The following is a 24,668-nucleotide window of genomic DNA, read 5'->3' as shown; positions in this document are numbered from 1 at the left end:
TGTTGACCATCTGGTGATGTCCATGTGCAGAGTCTTCTCTTGTGTTGTTGGAAGAGGCTATTTGCTATGACCAGTGCGTTCTCTTCGCAAAACTCTATTAGCCTTTGCCCTGCTTCATTCTGTACTCCAAGGCCAAACTTGCCTGTTATCCCAGGTATCTCTTGACTTCCTACTTTTGCATTCCAGTCCCCTATAATGAAAAGGACATCTTTTTGGGGTGTTAGTTCTAGAAGGTATTGTAGGTCTTCACAGAACCATTCAACTTCAGCTTCTTCAGCATTACTGAAGCATAGTAATACTGGGCATAGACTTGGATTACTGTGATACTGAATGGCTTGCTTTGGAAATGAACAGAAATCATTCTGTCGTTTTTGAGATTGCATCCAAGTACTGCATTTCAGACTCTTTTGTTGACTTGATGGCTACTCGATTTCTTCTGAGGGATTACTGCCCACAGTAGTAGATATAATGGTCATCTGAGTTAAATTCACCCATTCCAGTCCATGTTAGTTCACTGATTCCTAAAATGTCGACGTTCACTCTTGCCATCTCCTGTTTGACCACTTCCAATTTTCGTTGATTCATGGACCTAACATTCCAGGTTCCTATGCAATATTGCTCTTTGTAGCATCACACTTTACTTCCATCACTGGTCACATCCACAGCTGGGTGTTCTTTTTGCTTTGGCTCCATCTCTTCATTCTTTCTGGAGTTATTTCTCCACTCTTCTCCAGTAGCGTAACGAGCACCTACCGACCTGGGAAGTTCATCTTTCAGTGTCCTATCTTTTTGCCTTTTAATACTGTTCATGCAGTTCTCAAGGCAAGAGTACTGAAGTGGTTTGCCATTCCCTTCTCCACCGGACCACATTTTGTCAGAACTCTCCACCATGACCCATCCGTCTTGGGTGGTCCTACATGGCATGGCTCATAGTTTCATTGAGTTAGACAAGGCTGTGGTCCATGTGATCACATTTGAATGCACAGTTTCAAAGAATAGCAAGGAGAGATAAGAAAGCCTTCCTCAGTGATCAATGCAAAGAAAAACAGAGGAAAACAATAGAATGGGAAAGTCTAGAGATCTCTTCCAGAAAATTAGAGATACTGAGGGAATATTTCATGCAAAGATGGGCATAATAAAGGACAGAAATGGTATGGACCTAACAGAAGCAGAAGATATTAAGAAAGGGTGACAACAATACATAGAAGAACTATAAAAAAAAAAAGATCTTTATGACCCAGATAATCACGATGGTGTGATCACTCACCTAGAGCCAGACATCCTGGAATACGAAGTCAAGTGGGCCTTAGGAAGCATCACTACGAACAAAGCCAGTGGAAGTGATGGAATTTCAGTTTAGCTATTTCAAATCCTAAAAGACAATGCTGTGAAAGTGCTGCACTCAATATGCCAGCAAATTTGGAAAACTCAGCAGTGGCCACAGGACTGGAAAAGGTCAGTTTTCATTCCAGTCCCAAAGAAAGGCAATGCCAAAGAATGTTCAAACTACTGCACAATTGCACTCATCTCACACACTAATAAAGTAATGCTCAAATTTCTCCAAGCCAGGCTTCAACAGTATGTGAACTGTAAACTTCCAGATGTTCAAGCTGGATTTAGAAAAGGCAGAGGAACCAGAGATCAAATCGCTAACATCCGCTGGATCACTGAAAAAGCAAGAGAGTTCCAGAAAAACATCTATTTCTGCTTTATTGACTGTGCCAAAGCCTTTGACTGTGTGGACCACAACAAACTGTGGAAAATTCTTAAAGAGATGGGAATACCAGACCATCTGACCTGCCTCTTGAGAAATCTGTATGCAGGCCAGGAAGCAAAAGTTAGAGCTGGACATGGAACAACAGACTGGTTCCAAATCCGGAAAGGAGTACGTCAAGGCTGTATACTGTCACCCTGCTTACTTAACTTATATGCAGAGTACATCATGAGAAACGCTGGGCTGGAAGAAGCACAAGCTGGAATCAAGATTGCTGGGAGAAATATCAATAACCTCAGATATGCAGATGACACCACCCTTATGGCAGAAAGTGAAGAGGAACTAAAGAGCCTCTTGATGAAAGTGAAAGAGGAGAGTGAAAAAAATGGCCTAAAACTCAACCTTCAGAAAACTAAGATCATGGCATCCGGTCCCATCACTTCATTGCAAACAGATGGGGAAACAGTGGAAACGGTGACAGAATTTATTTTTGGGGGGGGCTCCAAAATCACTGCATATGATGACTGCAGCAATGAAATAAAAAGATGCTTACTCCTTGGAAGGAAAGTTATAACAAACCTAGACAGCATATTAAAAAGCAGAGACATTATTTTGCCAACAAAAGTCTGTCTAGTCAAAAGCTATGGTTTTTCCAGTGGTCATGTATGGATGTGAGTGTGGGACTATAAAGAAAGCTGAGCACCGAAGAATTGATGCTTCTGAACTGTGGTGTTGGACAAGACCCTTGAGAGTCCCGTGGACTGCAAGGAGATCCAACCAGTCTATCCTAAAGGAAATCAGTCCAGAATATTCATTAGAAGCACTGGTACTGAAGCTGAAACTCCAATACTTTGGCCACATGATGTGAAGAACTGACTCATTTGAAAAGACCCTGATGCTGGGAAAGACTGAAGGTGGGAGGAGAAGGGGACGACAGAGGATAGGATGGTTGGATGGCATCACCGACTCTATGGACATGAGTTTGAGTAAACTCCGGGAGTTGGCGATGGACAGGGAGGCCTGGCGTGCTGCTGTCTGTGGGGTCACAGAGAGTCAGACACGACTGAACTGAACTGAGATGTATGCTAGGCTGACATGAAAACACAGAGCAAGCAGGTAGTTCCATTAACCAAGGGCAGAAGGTATGTGAACAGAGAGACAAATGCACTGAATATTTATAATAGAGAACAAAGGACTGTGCATCTAATGTCAAAAAGGTGAGAACACGATGAAAGTGAGAAGGTGATGGACATGAAAAAACCATAGAGTCAGTAGCTTATTGTTGTTATTGTTTAGTTGTTAAGTCGTGTCCTAAGGATTTCCCAGACAAGAATATTGAAGCAGGTTGCCATTTCTTTTGCCAGTGAATCTTCCTGACCCAGGGAAGAACCCAGATCTCCTGTATTGGCAGGCAGGTTCTTCTCCACTGAGCAACCAAGGAAGCCCAGTTCTTAAAGGGTGACAGAATTCTTAAAGTCGGAATATTAAGTATGAGTATAGATAATGCTCAGGAAAGGAAGTTTGCAACCATATTTAGAGGCGGTATTTTACTATCCAAGGTAATGGGAGGTTGAGACTGGGTGGAAAAACAAAGATTTCTGGAAGTCATAAAGTCAAGGAAATGACAGCATGCAATGTTAAACTGACCATCTACATGAACAATCAACTCAGGAAGGATGATGATTGTGGTGCGGCAGGAAGAAAAGCAATGAATGAGCTCAGTGGGCAAAACTTCTAGGAACATCAGAACCTCTGTGTGGTGCCATCTCCTCCGCTAGAACACAGTTATTAGGGCAGCATCTGCCTCATGGGAACTGAATTCAATACTGCATCACCAGTGCCTTGAAAAGTGCCTAGTGTTCAGTGAATGAATGAAGTTGTTAAATGGAAGCCGTATAGAGACTAAGGGTAACAAGAATGGACAGGCGAGTAAGTCACACACAAAAAACACCCTTACGAATGAAAGCTTAGTTTAATAGGAATATTTCAATTTAAATAGGAAATAGAATATTGGCTCAAGATGGCAGAGTAGAAGAACCTGCATTCACCTCCTCCTTTGACAGCACCAAAATCACAACCAGCTGTTCAACAACCACCGACAAGAGGACTCTGGAACCCATCAAAAAAAGAAAGCCCACATCCAAAGACAAAGGAGAAGCTGCAATTAGACAGAATGAGGGGCGCAATCACAATAAAATGATACCCCATCCTTGCCAAGTGGGCAACCCACAAACTGGAGAACAGCAGTATCAATGAAGTAGTCCCACTGTTGTAAAGGTTCTGAGCCCCACGTCAGACATCCCAGCCTGGCCATCCGGGAAAGAGACTAGGAAGCCCCAGGGAATCTGAGGAACAGAGACTCCATTCTTGGAGGGCACAAACAAAATCGTGTGCATACCAGGACCCAGGGGAATGCAGCAGCGAGCCCATAGGAGACGGAACCAGAACTACATGCTAGTGTTGGAGGCTCCTGCGGAGGCCTGGGTTGGCAGTAGCTTCACCCCGGGGACGGGGCACTGGCAACAGCAATCCTGGGAGATGCCCCTTGGCATGAGCCTACAACAGAGCCTGTAGACTCTAAAGCTGGGAAGCCTCATGTCAAACAACTGCCGGGAAGGGAATGCAGCCGCGCCCATCAGCAGGCAACCAGCATAAGGCATGGCCCTGCCCACCAGGGCAGGACTCAATTTCCCACTGCTAGTCCCCCCCGTCCACTCAGCCCCATTCACTGAGGGCAGACAAAAGCAGCAAGAGCTACAGTCTTCCTCAACCAGAAGGAAAACCCACACCATAGAAAGTTAATCAAAATGAAAATGCAGAGGGTTATATCCCAGATAAAGGGATAAAATAAAACCCCAGGAAAACAACTAAAAAAAGTGAAGACAGGGCAACTTCTAGAAAAAGAATTCAGAATAACGATAGTGAAGATGATCCAAGGTCTCAGAAAAAGAATGGAAAAGATGCAAGAAATGCTTACTAAAGACCTAGAACTAAAAAACAAACAGAAATGAACCATACACTAGAAGGAATCAAAACCAGAATAACTGAGGCAAAAGAAAAGTAAATGACCTGGAAGACAGAATGGTGGAAATCACTGCTGCAAAACCAAATAAAGAAAAAAAGAAATGGAAAAAAAAAGAAGACGACAGCCTAGGAGACCTCTGGGACAACATTAAATGCACCAATGTTTGATAATGGGAGGTACCAAAAGGAGAAGAGGGAAAGGACCCAAGAAAATATCTGAAGAGCTAGTAGCTTTAAACTTCTCAAATATGGAAAAAATAAAACAAGTCAACCAAATCCAGGAAGCACAGAGAGTTCCAGGCAGGATAAACCCAAGACGGAATACACCAAGACACAAAGTAATCAAACTGACAAAAATTAATCAAAGATAAAATATTTAAAGCAAAAAGAGAAAAATGAAAAATAACATACAAGAGAACTCTCATAAGGTTATCAATTAACTTCTAAACAGAAACTCTCAAAGTCAGAAAGGAATGGCATGATATATTTCAAGTAATGAAAGGAAACAACCTAAAACCAGCAAGATTCTCATTCAAATTTGACAGAGAAATCAAAAGCTTTCCAGACAAGCAAAAGTAAAGAGAATTCAGCACCACCAAACCAACTTTACAACAAATGCTAAAGGAACTTCTTTAGGGAGGAAATGCAAGAGAAGGAAAAGACCCACAGAAAATAAATCCAAAACAAGAAAATGGTAATAGGATCATACATATCAATAATTACCTTCAATGTAAATGGATTAAAGGAACCAACCAAAGGACACAGACTGTCTGGGTGGATGCACTTTCACTTACCACATCACTGTACTTAATCCCTCAAATAGTATGTAACTATTTTATATTAGGTTAATCATGTTTCCATTATGGCTTGCAATTATAATTATCCTTTATTTTTTGTCTGGCTATTGATTGTGAAAACTGATAAACATCTTTACAATGTGATTATGTAACTATTATTCCTTCTATTATCATTGTACCATGATTGATCAACAGAAAATAATAGAATTCTCTGTCACTAAAACTACCTTTTAATAGAAAAACCTATAATAACTTTTTAAAATTCAGATGCACATTAGAATTATCTTGGAAATTTTTGAAAACTATAAATGCCCAGGTATTGTTTTTTTCTCCAAAGCTCTATATAGGATTCTAGTGAACCTGTGTGCTCAATTGTGTCCAACACTTTGCAACCCCATGGAAATGTGGCCCGACAGTCTCTGTCCATGGAATTTTTGAGGCAGGAATACTGGAATGGGTTGCTATTTCTTACTCCAGGGGATCTTTCAAACCTAGGGATCTAACCCATATCTCTGTGTCTCCTGCTTGACAGGCAGATTCTTTACCACTGAGCCACCTGGGAAGCCTATATGTATATATATGTATGTATGTATGTATATATACACACATAAATAGCATGTATAATAAAATATAGATATTTTAGAAATCTTACAAATTTTATGAAATTTTATGAAAAATTTATGACATTTTGGTCCCAGTTATTTGACTAAGTATAAATAGAAAGCTAGATTCTAATTTAAATTCAATCGATTTACTCTGGTAACTAGTATTACTGCTAAAAGTCTAGAAAGCTTATTATTTTAGTTATTTTTTTTTATTTGAATGAGGCTTGAAACTTTTAATACAATTCTGAGAATATTAAGAAATACTATATAGCCAAACAAAATAAAAAGTAGAAAACTAACATGTGATACATTATTATTAACTAAAGCACAGATTTTGTTCAAATTTCACAAAATTTATGCTAGTGCCCATTATTTTTGTTTTCATACCTTATTCAAGATTCCACATTGTATTTAATTGCATTGAGTAGCTTCAGCTGCATGCAACAAATTCTGATAAATTCTCTTTTCATTTTTATTCTGTTACAAATATTTCCTAATTTTCCTTGTTATGGCTTCTTAGATACATCCATCATTTAAAAGTAAACACTTAATTTCCAATACATGGGGTTTTTTTTTAAGTATCTTTGATATTAATTCCTCATTTTCATATTAATTTCTCATGTAAATGCTTTCTGCTCTGCAATAACCCTCAATGCTTTATCAGTCTTTTAACTCTATTGAGGCTTTCATGTCACATTATACTTGAAAATACGTCGGTTATTTTATCTTTTGATATTTATTTCTTACATAATTCCACAGTGATAAGAGGACTCTGTATGATTTCAGTATCTTCAGATCATGAAATTTTTGGACCTTGTTTTATGTCCCTGGATATGCTTCACTGTCTCCCGGTTTATGGTCTCTGGGAAGTTGAACAGAATTTGTATCATGCTGTTGTGTGAAAATTATATAAATCTTAATTATGTTGAATTGGTCCATAGTGTTTTTCAGGTCTACTATACCCATCTACCTTTCTGTCTATTCATTCTAGTAATTTTTGAGAGCTTGATACTGAAACTACAACTAAAAGTCTTAATTTATCTACTTAAAAAATAATTTCAATGAATAGTGGGACTATATTTAACTTTGTATTTTCCAAGTCTTCTATAAATGTGTTATCATACTTTTATAATTTAAAAAATAAAAAACTTTAAAAATAAATAAATAAAGACATAGGAAATAAAGATAAACAAAAGATTAGTTTTCAGCACCACTTCTCCCCTTTTATTATATTACTATCAAAATACAGGTACAAAAGAAAAGAAATTCAGGGGAGAAAATACTATGTTACATGAATAATCAGAACTGTGCCTTTTACACACAGCCCTTCTTGTGTTTCTTTCATTTCACATGACTTCACAGGAAGCAGGCAGCCAGGGAGGGAGGAGGACACTCACGCCTCCGTCTTTCTAAGTCCATTAGCCATGAAGAGGAAAATACTTAGAAAGCCTTATCCCCTGTGGTATCAAAACACATTAGTGAGATAAGGATGTCTGCCTGACATCACAAAAATTGAAGGATATTTATCCAACACAGTTTTTAAATCTTTTTTAATCCCTTAGTAAATTTTATTCTAAAATACCACATGCAGGATAGACCAAAAAGTACATACATTATTCTTGTCATATTTTTTTATTAAAAGTATTCTAAGGCACAAAAATTAATATATTTTCAATACTTATTTCCCTTACCATTTCTATTTTTCTAAAATGAAACATTCTTTCTTTTGCTATTTAATTTTAAAGAAACTAGCAACCATTTCCTTTGACCTGTCTTAGAACAGATTCATTTGTACCTGCTTCAATGCCTGCATTTCATCGCAGTTCAGGTGTAAGATTTATCAGCATATGTTTTTTTTCACTATTTTGTCTCATTTGTTTATTAGCAGTCATCTGGAATACCATTTCTATGACAAATTAAAAGTATGTTATATTTCCAAGGTACTAGTGAAAAGTACCAAAGAACTGACTTTCCTTTTTCAATTAACTGAATTATTTCTATACAACCAGGCAGAATCCACCACATAATGATGATCTGACTTTTAAAATAATAAAAGCAAAAAGCTAAATCTAGAAAATCCTCATGCTCTATAGGAAGCCAACACAGCAAAATGCCCATGTTGGTGAGAAAATGGCCTTTTAGTCCCTAGTAGAGTGTCTAATGGGACGTCCCTGGTGGCTCAGATGGTAAAGCGTCTGCCTACAATGCAGGAGACCCAGGTTCAATCCCTGGGTTGGGAAGATCTCCTGGAGAAGGAAATGACAACCCACTCCAGTATTCTTGCCTGGAAAATCCCATAGATGGAGGAGCCTAGCAGGCTATAGTCCATGGGATCGCAAAGAGTCAGACACAACTGAGCGACTTCACTTTCACTTTTCTTTCTTTCACAGTGTCTAATTGGAGTAGACAATGGCAGCCCACTCCAGGATTCTTGCCTGGAGAACTCCATGCACAGAGAAGCCTGGTGGGCCACAGTCCATGGGGTCACAGAGAGTCGATCACAGCTGAGGACAGGTATACACACACAGTATCTGAAATGTGGTGGCTGCTTTCAGCAAAACTCTGCCCACATTATCTGAGATATCACAGAAGTCAGAAGTTGCGTTCTTAAAACATTACTCCAATCACTATAAAATATCACTCTGCTCGCTAAATCGGAACTAATTCCTCTCAGAAAGTAGGTACTCTACACCAAAACTCACCATGCAGCACCCCCAACTGCAGGCAATTTTTTAGTTTTGTAATTACACATAAATCCATCAAGAAAAATTAGCATTTTTTAACACGAAGATCCAAAATACAGCCTCTAGAGATTACAAACTTAAAATATTGGGGGACTGTAAAAGTAGACTGGAATTTTAAGTGCTTTCTGTATGAAAAGTTACTTGACGCAGGACCATTCTCCATGGCATTCACTCTGTAATTTTCAGCAGGTTAACTGCAGAAAATAGAAAAGTTTCATCAATATAAAGCCAAAATAGTCAAAATACCTAAGTTTGCAGGGTAAAGAGAGGGTGTGTACTCTTGCATGAGTGTGTACATGTCTCTGTGCTTGTCTATTTATGTCAGTAACTATTAAATTAACTGCCTCATTTCACTAGCATTGCCAGTTCCCAAATTCTTGGTACTTATTCAGGTGATGAGACTTGAGAAGATAAATAAAATGATACAAAATGTGGAGACTATTTAAAGAAATAGTTTGCATAGATAATGACAACACTGGAAAAAAACAGCAGAGTCAGCACTGTACAAAAACAGGTAAGCACAGTTGGTGCCAAGGGGGTAATTATAACCTAAATTACCATCATGGATATTGCTATTAAAATGCGCTGGGACAACTTCCTTGAATTTTTCAAATGATTTCTAGCATCTCTAATGTTACTTATCAAAAGAAACACTAAGCTGTCACTGCAGTATGAATTACTTGTTTTCAGAACATTTACAACCCCAATAGATCTCCAATGCCAATAAAATCTGCTATTCAGAGATGCTGTTATGCAAACTCACAGCAGAAACAATGAGTGATGGAAAGCACCACACAAAGGAGTGTTCACTAACAAAACTAAGTTTAGCACGGAGCGCCCATAAAGAGTTAAGGCTTTTTTATAAGCACTTAAAGAACACAATTATGTACCAAGAATTCTTCCTATAATTTTAGAAGTTGCCTTAGCGTACAGTAAAAATAGTATATATTAAAAGTTTAGAATTACTACCAAGTACATTTTACAAAGAAACATGATAAAATACAGAAAATCTGCTGCTCTTCTCCCATTGTTTGTAAAATATCTTTACAAAGAAAAAAAAAGATTGATCACACATTAATTTTAGTCACTAAGATATTAGCTTGAATAAATAATAGAAGACATTCAACATGCTATATTTCTTGTATTATCCACCTATACCCAACTAGCATCAATTTCCCTTCCATTCAGAAGAAAGCTTTCCTTTGCTGGCCCACTGCCTTCAAAAGACTTGAATATCTAGACTGTTTTTACTTAAGAAGTGTTGCTCCAACTGTTGAAGGCATTATAACATTTCCACCTGCTTACCATGATCAGAATGGAGGTGTTCTTTAGCTTCTAAGCCTCAAAAGAGGAATATGACAGCAGTTAACAGTTGCTCCAACCAAAGGCCAGAGGATAGTTACTGAACAAACCACAGTGAGCCACAACCCACGAACACACTGCGTGAACTACAGTACCACACACACAGAACATGGTAGAGAAGACGAGAGAACAGGACACCTAAGAGAAAGGACAGCAAGTGACAATCCTCTGAATATACCTTTTTGTATAATTCAGATTTTTAGAACTATGTTGATGTTTCATAGACTCAGATAGAAAAAATAATTAAGAACAATGGAAAGACAATTTTAAAATTAAATCAAATAAACTAAATTGCATTTTAAGTGATCAATAATGTCAGAAAAATAAGCTAGAGTATAAAATTTGAAGGTGCGGTTTTGGGGGGGGGCATTTGAATGGATAGATAGATAGATAAAGACAGGAAAAGAAATACAAGCAAAGATGGTAAGGTGGGTAAAAAATATATTTAAGATGGGTGTCTGTAGACACGTGATTTTCACATATGGATATACATATATTTTATATGTATCCATTATATGTATACATATGTAATATCCAAATATGCACACATGTATATAAATATGTCATATACCTTCATGTAGAGCATATATATATGTCTGTGAACACACAAGTACATATACATATTTATGTCCTAGCTCTGTCTGCAGGGCATAGAAGTCTAAGACATCCTACTAGAAGATCTAGCACTCTGATTTTTAAATTGCATTCTCCACAAAAAGGACAGGCTAGGACAGCACAAGATGACCCTGGAAGATTTTATGCTGGAGAGTCACGAAGTGCCAAGGAAGGAAGGGGGTGTGCTGAAGGATAGAGGGCCCGGTTTTGAAGGGGATTCTATTCGTCAAGTATACAAGGAGTAAGGAGGGGTGGGGGGGGGGAGTGGCTGCTCCAAGTGCAGGCGGGCCCCCTGGTGTTAATGAAACTGTTACGGAACTCGATGGTGGCAATGGGTGCACAGCAATAAATACCAATGTATACTTTAAGATGGCTAAACGATGAATCGTATACCACCACAATAAACTTTTTTAAAAACATTTATAAAACAGAAAAAAAAACCTGTAGTGTGAGATGTCAGGAGAGGAATTACCCGGGGAGGAGGTGGGCAGGGACCGGGACACTGGAGCTGCCAGTGTTTCCGAGTCCCAGTGAAGCCGTGGTCACGTGGGTGAGCTTATTTCTGGCATAGTTTGCCCAACACTACACTAAAGACAGGCAGACTCGATGCATGTAAAGTGCTAAACCATTTCCAAATTTACTAGTTTTGATGCTTTATGTTATTTCTAAGGTTAGATAGGTACATGCAAATTGAATTCCTTTTAAATGTTTAATTTACATTTTAAAACATGCCATTTAAAGTATTTTATATAAAACTTCGTATATTTTCCTGCTAAAAAGTTACACTATGTCAAATAAGGACACTTCTTTTTATTCAGCATCTTCAGTGTATTTTTTGGAATTGGGGAGGGGGAGTCCAAAGTTAGGGTGGAGAGAGCTGATTAAATAAACATGGATGTTCTAATTTGCCAGCCTCTAGTTGATGGTTCAGTGAAGGATAAAGATCTATTTGGCACATCTGAAGAAAAAAATGTGCTGATGCTCTTAGTCATTGGTTCATTTTCTTCTTTATTGTGTTGATTATGTTTATGTAGAAAGAAAAACACAACAAAACTTCATTGGGAATTTACCAAAAAAGGTTGGGGGAGGGGGGGTGTCAAAACCACCAGCTGTTCCAGCCTTTAAAATAAGGCAATTTGTTTTTCTATTCCTCCAGCTAACTGCACAATTATTTGCCTCCACAATTCTGAGTAGTACTTTCAAGTGTCACTGTTAACGTTTATACTGAAAGCCTGTCTTCCTTTGTTTCTTCTTTCTTTTCCTTGATTTATAGAAGAAAACCACCCTGCCTCTTCACATACACAAGGTACCCTACAAATCTAATCTGTTTATGCTAGTAAAAAGCTCAAAAACATATAACAGCATAAAAGCTAATCTATTTCTCAGATTCTTCTTCTTATAAATTACATTATAGGGCTTCCCTCATAGCTCAGTTGGCAAAGAATCCACCTGCAATGCAGGAGATCCCAGTTCAATTCCTGGGTCGGGAAGATCCCCTGGAGAAGTGACAGGCTACCCACCCCAGTATTCTTGGGCTTCCCTTGTGGCTCAGCTGGTAAAGAATCCTCCTGCAATGTGGGAGACCTGGGTTCTATCTCTGGGTTGGGAAGATCCCCTAGAGAAGGGAAAGGCTACCCACTCCAGTACTGTGGCCTGGAGAATTTCACATCGCAAAGAGTCGGACACGACTGAGTGACTCACTTTCACAGCTAAATATGGGACAAAATAAATAGCAGAGAGGAAGAAACAAGATCTTTGCATCAGAATTACATCCCACTCTGCTCTCTGGTTTCCTCAGTGTTAAATATTTACAGTGTTAATTGGGTGGATGAAGCTGTAAAAACTGAAATAGCTTGCAACATAACTTATCTGATTTGTTATAATAAGCATATATTCCCTTCTTTTAAATTACTTGTAAGGGACTTCCCTGGCAGTCCAGTTGCTAAGAATCCACCTTCCAAAGCAGGGGACACATATCGACCCCTGGCCGGAGAATTGACATCCCAACATGCTGGAGAGCAACTGAGCCCAGACAGCACAGTACTGAGCCCGAGGACTCGGGAGCCGTGCGCCGCCCGGAGGAGCCCACGCGCTGCATGGAAGGCGCGCAGCTCCCGCGTCCCTGCAGCCGCGGGTGGGCTCTCACCCATTGCACCTCCAGGGAGTCCTGACGTTTTCTCCTACGGTTTCGAGGTTTCCGTTCGGTGAAGAAGCTGATCTGTAGTGTTCAGAGGCCAAGGGACGAGGGGAGAGACGGTCCTGGTATGAGCTCTTCATCCTAGCCACACCCTTCTCTTCCAGGGAAGAATCAATAAACTGCCTTTATTGCTCAAGTTAGTTCAAGCTGGGCTTCTATAACTGACAACTAAATGAGATTTGGTTAGTATGCAATATTCTTTCCCACATGAACTGCTAAGTTTGATACACTACGGCTTTTATGCTAGTACTAGAAAATCGGTACTATACAAATCATTTCCTAATCTCACTACCCATGTCAATGTTTCTAAGTCTCCACATGTTTATACAGAGAAAATATCACTACATGGTTTAAGAAAAATGAATGTAATTATTTCTTAATGCACAATAGCTAAAGCTTTTGAAATTTAAGTATAATTGACAGTATTATTTAAATTACCCCTAAGAACGATGGTAATAATACACTTAAGAGTTTCCATTTGACAAATGTGTCTTTTTCTCAGCATACAATTTCACAGAATTTTTATCCTTTGAATTTTGTATCTTTTTATACCATAAGTGAGGTAAGCTTCACTTCCAGATACTGGGCTAGAAAGTTATGGATATGATGGCTAATCCCTAATTTTAGAAAGTACTTACAATTTTACATTTTAAAACCCAGATTCCTGAAGGCTTTGTTCCTGTATATATAATTCTACCATTCTTTTTCTTAACCATTAGAGAAGATGAGTTCATCTACATAATAACCATTTGATAACACCCACAGAAGGCAAAATTTCTGGAGACATTTTCTGCCCCAAAACCTAGCGCTGAGCTCCTCTCATGCTGGCAGGACCCAGGGGAGTCAGCACCCAGCTCCGGCTCAGCACCCAGGGGAGCGAAAGGAGTTCTGAATCAGGAGGGATAGGAGCTCTGAATTGGGCAAAAACAGCCCCAGAACGCCTCTCTAGGAACTTTTACTCCAGCTCATGCTGGATTTACACAACACGACAGGCTGCCCCAACACCTTCCCGGGGCTCTAGAAGACTGCAGGAGGGTGGCAGCAGGCTCAGGGAAGCATCGCATGCTTTCTGTGGCACTCACACGATGGGATCCTAAGGAAGGTTCCCAGCGCTCACTCCATGAGTCAATCCAGCCATGAGTCAATCCAGGAGCAACACTTCCCTTCAGTCCCACACCGCACTCCCAACACACACACCACATCAGTTAACCAACCCAGAGGGCCAGTCACGTGATATTAACCTCATTTGTTACACTGCTTCTGGCTATCTCTTGACTCCCAGACTCCAAGGAAGCACTTGCTTAACATGAAGTTCTCAGATCCACATGCTGCTTCTTTCTTTGGATGATTTCCTAGAATATATTCTAGCTCCTTACCTGACCTTCTCCTATTCACTTGCTCCTCAGCCTGCCCTTAATCCCCAAGTCACTTAAACGGGTGCTATTTTTCCGATCAAGACGGTCCTGGTTTCTTTGTAGTTAAACAGAAGATGACATCATGGTTCCAACTTATCACCTTCTTTTTCTGTGCCTCCTACTTGTCCCCATTAGGACAGGCTATGTGAATCTCTACTGTATACCCTTTCAGGCTTCAGCAGACACAGCTAGAGTTGACCACAAGAGCGTTAACCACAAGCTCTAAGACCCACTACTCTTTTTGACAACAGAACAGATCCATTTTTATCTTTGAAACATGACGGGGGAGTGGGGAGGGAGCTAGATAAGACTATATTTTCACAAAAAGCTTCTTATTACACTAAAGAGAATTTTCATTAGTATTTGTTTTTATCTTCCAACCTCAAATGCGCTTTCAAGAGAATTTTCATATGTTTTTACTCATATTCCATTCCTTAAACACTGGTTTAACACCCATCAGCTCAGTTCTATCCCTATCTTTGCCCAACTATTATAACAAAGACTCAGAACAGTGAACAGTTATCTTTCATCTTCCATCAAGGAAACCAGTTTCTTCCATCTTTACAAGACACAGAGAAACATGTGTGCACCTTTATTTTTATGACTTTTAACATTAAACCGTCAGTCTAATCCCAGCCCCTATTTCCCTCTTTCTCTGTACAGTGATTCCATTTCTACAAACCTTTCAACCAGACACACCCTCACTCAAACCTCCCTCGATTATTCTGCCTCCCCTCAGGTTACTAATTCATTTCTTTCTTTCTATCACCACTAAAAACTGACAAGTACGCTGTGTATTCACTGTCCCTCCCTCCTCAATATACTCACTTCTTTAGCCTTCACCGACGTGACTACCTGTGCCCTCACCAGCCCTCTCCCAGAGTTTCTCTTACACATGACCAACAGGAAACTCCTAATCCATGTCTCTTCTCAGCGCCCCTCTGCCAATCTTCCTGAGGCAAAACTTTTTTTTTTTTTTAATTTTTCCACGTGAGCCCTCCTCTCCCTAGACTATCCCGTTTAATTCTTCTCGAGCTCTCTGTATCATATCTACAGTTGAAGAGAAAGCTGCAGTACCGCCTCAGAATCTTTTATTGGTCTTCTCCCCCTCTATTCCTTTAACAGAGGTTTTCCACAATGACTCCATCATTTCTCTGTTCTTGCTAAGTTAATTTCATTGAGAAGTTTTCAATCATGTCCTTATACCAGTGAACATGAAAACTAATCTCTGGCATGCCATGACCAATTTCTGATATACTGTGACCAACTTCATGAATTTCAGGGGAAAAAAATATACTCCTTGCTATTCTCTGAAGACAAATATTTGATCAGACTGTATTTTTATATATACAAACACTAAAGTTTTGTTTGAAATGGAGCATTGTGAAAGTCACTCAGTCATGTCAGAATCTTTGCAACCCAATGGACTACACAGTCCATGGACTTCTCCAGGCCAGCATACTGGAGTGGGTAGCCTTTCCCTTCTCCAGCGGATCTTCCCAACCCAGGGATCAAACCCAGGTCTCCCACATTGCAGGCAGATTCTTTACCATCTGAGCTTGGATAATATCAAAATACACTTACATGACAAATGTACCTTTTACAAAGAGTATCTTACACTACTTACTATAAGGTTACAGTTACTAAGGGTCTCTAATAAGTATCAGAAGAAGAAGAATTGGAACATAATGAGGACACTATTAAAAGAAAAAAAAACCACACCAGAAATAAGGCTGATACTATAAAAATAATGTTCCTTTCATTAGTATTACTAGATGCTTTACCTAACATACATGCCAGACACCATACATGCAGTAATAACACACAGTATTTCATACTACCTCTTGAGCTGACAGTCTCAACCTCATTTTCCATACTGAATAAAAGTAACCAAAAATGTTTAAAAACAGTTATCTCTGGTGAAGAACTTGTGGATGGCTATTTTTTTTTTCCTTTTTGGTTTATATGTTGTCTGCAATGTGTTGTCTGCAATGATACACATTACTTTTTGAAAATATATTAAGATGAAGACATCAAGTTTCTGAAAGCGGGGAATAATACATGAGAAGCATTCCTGGTAAAGGAAGGAAACAAAGAATTTTCAAAAGTGAAAAGTAATTTAGATGTTATCAGATCTACTGCCCTAATTTTTCATATTGAAAAAATCAATTACAGTAATACTAAAATTCTAAGGCAGACAGAAAAAAAAGCACAAGAAATACTTCAAATACAAATAATTCTTTTCATACATTTTTAATGTGGTAATACACCTCTTATGAGTCAAGTCTCCAAGGTTTCCTATATTTTCCATTTATTATGCTTTTTACATTATCCAGAATTGTCATGCATAGGTAAATGCTTAATAAACACTATTTGGCAATGATCACAGACTGAACATTTAAATTAGCCATGGATTTATCCAGATGTTTTCAAAACTTAAGTTCTAGTAAATAAAAGTGATTATTAAATGAGTGCCAATTTACTACAAAAATGTAAAATGAATCTGTGTGCTATTCCAAGTTGTACTTAAAAGCTTTGCAAACAGCATACTATTAACTCTGCTGATTTGTTTTTATTTTCCTAATTGAAATGTGGTCCGTGTTATCAGGCCATCTGCACTATGGCAAAATGACTTGGTAAACAAGACAAAAATGGTATTTTATATTACCAACATCTGATTTTGATTCTGCTAAGAAAATATTATTCTACAAAGACAGTTTCTGGTACCAATACTGAAAACTTGGATAAAGGAAGCTACAGTAGGAGCAGCCCACTGACCTGCTTAGGGCACCAGCCAGGAGACTGGGGGGAGTCCCAGGTCTCCCCAAGGCTCCCCCCAAGAAAGAACATGAGGCATTCTCCACATAGCTGCAGGCAACAATCTAGCACCTTACTATCCACTTAGGGCCCACGGATCCCACTGTACTGATCCCATCTGCTGACACATGTTGTCTCTACCAAACTGTGAGCTCCTTGACATACTCGAGACCTTGTCTTACATTAGCTTCCCAAAGTTTCTTGCATGTGGTAGAAACAAGACTGGCTTACTGCAGCCTGAAATCAAGAAGCAGTCACCTAGCCGCACGCAAAAGCCTGATGTAATCTGGTCGGTGACCGTCCTGCTCTTCGCCCCACATCATCCTCTTTGCACTTTGTCAAAAAAAAAAAAAAAAACAAAACACCCTTTACATCTTGAGAAATACACAAAAACATCAAAAAGTAGATCATACATAATCCCAGGACTCCTTTTATTTAAGGATGAGACAAAAATGGAAATTCTTGCCTCAATTTCTCCAATTCTAGCCCCAAATAATAGACATCTGCAAGTGCTTTTAACTAGTTTGGTTAGAATACATCAGTAGTTTTACTTAAAATGGATAAATAAACACAGGCACCAACTCATTCATATATGTGAATGAAGGAATGAAGACATGTATGTCTTCACAAAACAACTTTCTTTAAACCAAATTTGGTTTGTGCTATACACATGCTTCTCTATCATTTTCTGTATCAGCTAACTTTCCAAATCATAAATTCATTCATTTTAATAGCTGCATTACTGATCACAGCATGAATGTGCTATAAATTACTTAACCATTTCTCCACTGATGGACACTTTAGTTATTTTAAATTCCTTTGCTATTTTACCAGTAGTACAAGGAACAATCTCATACATAAATCTTTTATCTTCAAGGTATTGTGATAAAAATAGATTTAAAGTAGTGGGATTGCTAGATAAGCAGCTATGCAAGTTCTTTATTTTGATAAACACTGCCAAACTGGACCCCAAAAAGGCTGCACTGCGTTATATTTCTACACCCTCACCAAACACGTGCTGTCGGCAATCTTTAGCTTTTCTATTCTGACAGATGAAAAACGCTCTCTATCTATTTTAATTTACATACTCAGATTGAACATCGTTTCAACTAGCCGTCTGCCATTTGTATTTTTCTTAGGTAAACTGCTTACTCATATTAAGTAAAGAATTTCCTATTGGGTTATTCATCTTTTTCCTAACGATTTGTAGGTGTTCTTTACACATTAGTGACATGCAGCAACTATTTCTTCCATTTTTTTAATTTCTTCTAACTTGGTTTACTCCCTCCCTCTCCCTGTCACTGCCCAGAAGCCTTAAGAAGCCTTAAGTTGTTACATTAACAAATGTACAGACTTCTCCGGTGGCCCAATGGTTAAGAATCTACCTTGAAATGCAGTAGGCGTGAGTGTGATCCCTGGTAGGGGAAATCACAGAGAAGGCAATGGCACCCCACTCAGTACTGTTGCCTGAAAAATCCCACGGAAGGAGGAGCCTGGTGGGCTGCAGTCCATGGGGTCGCGAAGAGTCAGGCACGACTGAGCGACTTCACTTTCACTTTTCACTTTCCTGCATTGGAGAAGGAAATGGCAACCCACTCCAGTGTTGTTGCCTGGAGAATCCCAGGGACAGGGGAGCCTGGTGGGCTGCCATCTCTAGGGTCACACAGAGTCAGACACGACTGAAGTGACTTAGCAGCAGCAGCAGCAGGGGAACTCAGATCCCACATGCCACAAAACAACTAAGCCTGCACGTGGTATCTCCTGAGCCCACGCACCACAACTAGAGAGTCCGTGCATCAGAACTAAAGATTCCGCGTGATGCAACAAAGATCTCAAGAGCTGCAACTGAGACCCAAAGCAGCCAAATAAAGGTATTTTTTTAATGTACCCACCTTTTCCTTTAGATTTTCTGGATTTAAACTTGCTTAAGAACACTCTCTCACTCCAAAATTATTTTTAGTCATATCACCCCAGAATAATACTCTACACTTCATATAACGTACCCAGCCTAGCAAGGCTGAGTTTTCCTTACTGAACAGATAGGCCTAATTTTTGCTGACTTAAAGTTCCTCCCATTCCTCAGCGTGGCCTCACTCAAACTAGGAAATCTATAATGCTGAACACGGCTGTGAAGCTTCACTGTCTTCCCACCTTGCCCTTCAATTCCATCATCCCTACTCACCGGGTTTCCTCCAACCCCTGTGGGGCAAAAGAGAGCAGGGAGGAAAGAAAGTTCAGGCATGGAAACAACTGTGATCAGGCGTCACTGCCACGCTGTCCTCTGCCGCGGCTGACAGGCAGATGCTGCACATGTGGGTGACTCGGAGACTCCCTCGCTGAGACCTGGCCGTCCAGCCCACACAGGCCTTCTCTGCGGGGTCACTGCATGTGCAGGTGGGCCCCTTGGACAAAATTCCTTCCAAGACAACTCAAAGTCAACTCCCTTCTGAGAGGTCATATCCAGTCACTGTTCTGATACAAATCCAAGTTGTTCCAACAGCAGGTCTAATCCGGTCTCCTTGCTCTGACACCGAAGCAGCTCACATAGCTGCATGCCTCAGACCTATCATTCACAGACAGAGTCAGTTTCCAGTCCCTATGTCCTTAAATTGAAAAGAATACAGTCAGCTCCTGAGTGGTTCTCTCGAGTGTCTACTCATCTAGTTCTCATTCCCTCAAAAGGTGCTAGAGATAATGCCATAGCTGACACCTGTACCTCCAGAGAAAGCCTCTTTTCAATCTTCTATTTTTTACATATTTGTAAGCTACTGTTAGCTTAAAATATTCAGCTACTGTTAGCTCATTCACAACCAAACATTTCACAGTCTCATTTCAAGGCCACACTGTTCTGGTATCTTCTTAGGCAGAAGTCCAAAGGCTAAGGATAGCAAGTGGGCTAAGGATTCAGTTCAGTTCAGTTCAGTCACTCAGTCATGTCCGACTCTTTGCGACCCCATGGACGGCAGCACACCAGGCCTCCCTGTCCATCACGAAGTGCCGGGGTTTACCCAAACTCATGTCCATTGAGTCCTTCCGGACTGTGATGCTGAAGCTGAAATTCCAATACTTTGGTCACCTGATGCGAAGAACTGACTCATTGAAAAAGAGCCTGATGCTGGGAAAGATTGAAGGCAGGAGGAGAAGGGGACAACAGAGGATGAGATGGTTAGATGGCATCACCAACTCAATGGACATGGGTTTAGGCAAACTCCAGGAGTTGGTTATGGACAGGGAGGCCTGGCGTGCTGCCGTCCATGGGGTCACGAACAGTCGGACACGACTGAGTGACTGAACTGAACTGAACTGAACCCTTAGCCTACCTGCTATCCTTAGCCTTTGGACTTCTGCCTAATTGCTGACAGAGAAGGAAATGTCACATTTAATATTTCTGCTATTGAAACCTTAGTTTTATTGTTATAATAATTCCTCTTTAGATTCTTTTCTTTTTTAGACTTTATCTTGGGTTGATAGATTTTCTTTCCTTCTTTATGATGTCATATTTTCTAAACTTTAACAATGAAGTATTTTTGAAATAAGAAAAATAATTGTTAAAATTCTTACAGTTTTAGTACCTTTATTCAGTGCATTCCCCATTTAGTCACATTAAAGCCTTATACAAAACTAAATAATTACTTACAGCCATTTATTTACTTTTTATTTTTATTTTATATTAAGATGATATTTGAATTCTGATCATCTCTCTTTAGAAAACATAACACTACAGAACTTTTAATGTGAAAAGTATTGAAAAATCACATTCCTTTCTCAGTAAGGAAGGACAAAAGCAATAGAATAGTAAGAAATTATTCCACGTTGGTAGAAGACCACCTCATTAAGTAATACTCTTATCTTTTTAAGATGCATCTTTGATTTTAATAATTTGAGTATCTGAATAAATGAATGACACTTAGAATGTTACTTGATTACAAAATAAGTTGATCTTAGAATTTCTAATCATTTTGATTATTTAAACAACCTTCGTGTCCTAAGAAAATTTATTTTAAATGACAGGGGGAAACATATAAAGATCACAAGCTATAAAAATAAAAATACTTAGTGAAAGAGTAAATGAGGACAACAGCTCCTGTCACATCCTCCTCTAGAAGGAGTTAAGAAGTGAACATCAAGGGAGGTGCATTTTGCCAACTGTTACAATGCCCTCATCCCTTAAATCACAATGGACTTCAGATGATGAATCAGTAAAAATCAAAATATAACAGATAATAAGGCTCCTATTAAAATGACCCAAGAGTTTACACATGTGCACCAAGATCAAGTGTAACCTCAAGATAAAATGAATTTATTTTAATCACAGTAAAAAGTATGACCTCAGGAATTTGGGGTTACTCTAAAAGTAGGAAGTATGTGCTATATGAGGAGGCAGTCTGCGGGGCTACTTGCACACATATCCAGAGACCCAAACTTCTTCAGAGTTCCACAGAGACTCCCCCAGAAAAGGGGCACCAACGATCTAGTTTCTGCTGCATCAGGTATTCCCTGTCCACATGGAGCTTCTCAATCAACTCAAGGAATTAACTCACTAACTTCTCATTAATTCAATTAATGTAATTCATACATGAAGTATGACAGTTAAGATAGGGAAAGCATATGGTGCTATGGGCACACACCCCAAATCTTCATAGTGAATCATCCAACAAACCAGGTAAGCAACTTCCTGTCAAGTGGCATTCTGTATACACCAGCCTACAAATAGAGAAGACAATACAAGAATTTTCTCCTTAATAATAGTATTTCTGATTGTGTAATGTTAAAATGATATTTGGATTTTAATACATTAGCTTAGATTGTATACCTGCCCACAAAATACATACTGAGTCTTAGAATGTTGACTATCCAAATTTGTGAGGCTTCAAAATCTGTCACATGTAGACAGTCATAAGTTCACAAAGATAATATTGTCACAAAGGAATCTATCTTGTCCAGATGACGCATGACCTTGATGCGTGTCTTTCTTTTTCCTCCAGGTACTACACACAAAGGCAGAGCCAGGGCACACGTACCTCCTCAGGACCCTCAAGCACTAACCAAATGGGCAAAGAGACACAGCTCATTCATGCTTGTGCTCAGTCGTGTCCGATGCTCTGGGGCCCCACGGACTAAAGCCCGCCAGGTTCCTCTGCCATGGGACTTCCCAGGCAAGAATACTGGAGTGGGTTGCCACTTCCTCCTCGAGGAGATTGTCCCAATCCAGGGATCAAACTCACTTCTCCTGCATCACCTGCATTGGCAGAAAGACTCTTTACCACCAAGCCAGCTGGGAAGCTCAAGCACTAATTAAATTGGCAAGGGGAGTGGCAGTGCTGAGGTCAAAACAGCACAAATTAGGTCTTTAATTAAATGTGGTTAAGTGGAGGATGGGAGCTAATTAGTGGTACAAAGACAGAGGAACCAGAAAGGGTTGATACAGACAAGATGGAAGTCAACAGGAACTTCAAGGAACAAAATTTTCCCCCATGAACAAAGGTTACAGCATGCTTATGTGTGCTCCCAGAAAATTCCTGAATGGGTATGATAGATTCTGTCCTAAGAAGATAAAAATAATGGGTAATTAAAGTTAAAAGGGGATTTAAAGTTGAAGGTTAGAGTACAATTTTTAGAAGAAAACTAATAAAAAATAATTTAAATTAAAAATTTACTTTTAAAAAGGTATCAAGCCCAGAAAACTGTATAGTTCTTGAAAATAACAAGTCATCAGTAAATTGTAGGTTGTATAAAAATATATGAGTAGGGAAAAAAGGGATATTTATCTGTTTGTCATGAATCTAGCATACCTAAAGTGGAATTAAAAACTACACACAAAAAAATGGATTTGTGAATAAGACAAAAAATTGTCTAATGAATTATTAGTACTTTGATTTATATCTTAATATCCTCAATTCATTTGTATATTACAGATAAAATATTAATATATTAATTTATACATGAAGTATTAATATAATGGGTATGTTTGTAATAAACATTTATTGGCTTATTAGCATAAGGGCTTCCCACATGGCTCAGTGGTATACAGAGATGCAAGAGACATGGGTTCAATCTCTGGGTTGGGAAGATTCCTTGGAGAAGGGAATGGCAACCCACTCCAGTATTCTTGCGTAGAGAATCCCATGGACAGAGGAGCCTGGCGGGCTGCTGCCCATAGGGTCCCACAGAGTCGGGCACGACTGAAGAGACTTAGCATGCATGCATGCATTGGAAAAGGAAACGGCAACCCACTCCCACTCCAGTACTCTTGCCTGGAGAATCCCAGGGATGGAGGAGCCTGGTGGGCTGCTGTCTATGGGGTCGCACAGAGTCGGACACGACTGAAGTGACTTAGCAGCAGCAGCAGCCAGTATCCATGCCTAGGAAATCCCATGGACAGAGGCAGGCTACAGTCCAGGGGGTCACAAAGAGTCAGACACGATGGAGCAACTAACACCTTCTCCTTTCCAGTACCCTCGCATGGAAAATCCCACGGACAGAGGAGCCTGAGAGGCTGCAGCCCACAGGGTCACAGAGTCGGACACGGCTGAGAGGCTGAGCGTAGCACACAGTACAGCACGTACGATCAGTTGTTTTTCTTTCCATCGATAGGGTAAGTGATCAAAACTTTTGGGTCTACTAGCCTAAAACACAGAAACTGAGCCAGAAGGTTCTGTTAACCATCTAGACACGGCACGGAAAGAACCTACATGAAAAAAGACAAGACACAGCAAAACAGCACTAAGAGACACAGAAGACAGAGTCCTGATGTCACCTGAGAACCCAGATCCAGGCCTCCCTGAGGCCAGCAGACCCCAGGGCCTCTCAGATGCAGGAGCCAGCATCTTCCTGTTTTTCTGACCCCACTGGAGAAAGGAAAAGAAAAAATAGAGTTCACCAGAGTGACTTCTTTAACGTGCTAGAGACAGACATCCACTACCAGGCTTTCCACTAAACTACACGACACAGAGTGATCAAAGCCCAAAGTACGCTGTAGGCCATACTCCTAGGAATCAAAACCTGCAAATGCCAAGAGCTGATTTTTTAAAATAAACCCCATACTGTTTATGAAGTATGATACTTATTCTTGTTAATGTAATAATATATGAAAATGAAAATCATTGCTTCTGTGACAAATAAATGCTTAGAAAAATCAAGATTAGGGTGACCTGCTTTTGAAAAAACTTAATTTCAACTTAGGTATGATCAAGATAACTGAAAACATCTCACTATAAAAATCATACAAATCTTGTAAAGCTGACCTTAGACTGTTTTTACAAGTATAAATTCTTGGTTGAATTAAAATACACAAGTGGTGATCATGGATGATGCTTCATGCTTTATATAGAAAAAAGTAGGAGCAACTCCTAATCAAAGCAAAGGGCTTGGCTCTAGA

The 24,668-nt window shown here is 39.5% G+C and overlaps 1 protein-coding gene and 1 non-coding gene across 7 annotated transcripts in view; one reads left to right on the top strand and one right to left on the bottom strand.

Moving 5' to 3' along the window:
- Positions 1–24,668, bottom strand: part of DIAPH3 (diaphanous related formin 3) — a 527,980-nt gene that overhangs the window by 417,857 nt on the left and 85,455 nt on the right. The gene's annotated exons all lie outside the window — the stretch shown is intronic.
- Positions 8,309–8,380, top strand: TRNAC-ACA. Its single transcript has one exon. It is a non-coding gene; the product is annotated as a tRNA-Cys (tRNA).

This window comes from Cervus canadensis, chromosome 9, assembly GCF_019320065.1.
Source record: "Cervus canadensis isolate Bull #8, Minnesota chromosome 9, ASM1932006v1, whole genome shotgun sequence".
Classification (NCBI taxonomy): Eukaryota; Metazoa; Chordata; class Mammalia; order Artiodactyla; family Cervidae; genus Cervus; species Cervus canadensis.
The sequence above is the reverse complement of the archived record's forward strand: the minus strand, read 5'-3'. Positions and strand labels throughout refer to the sequence as shown.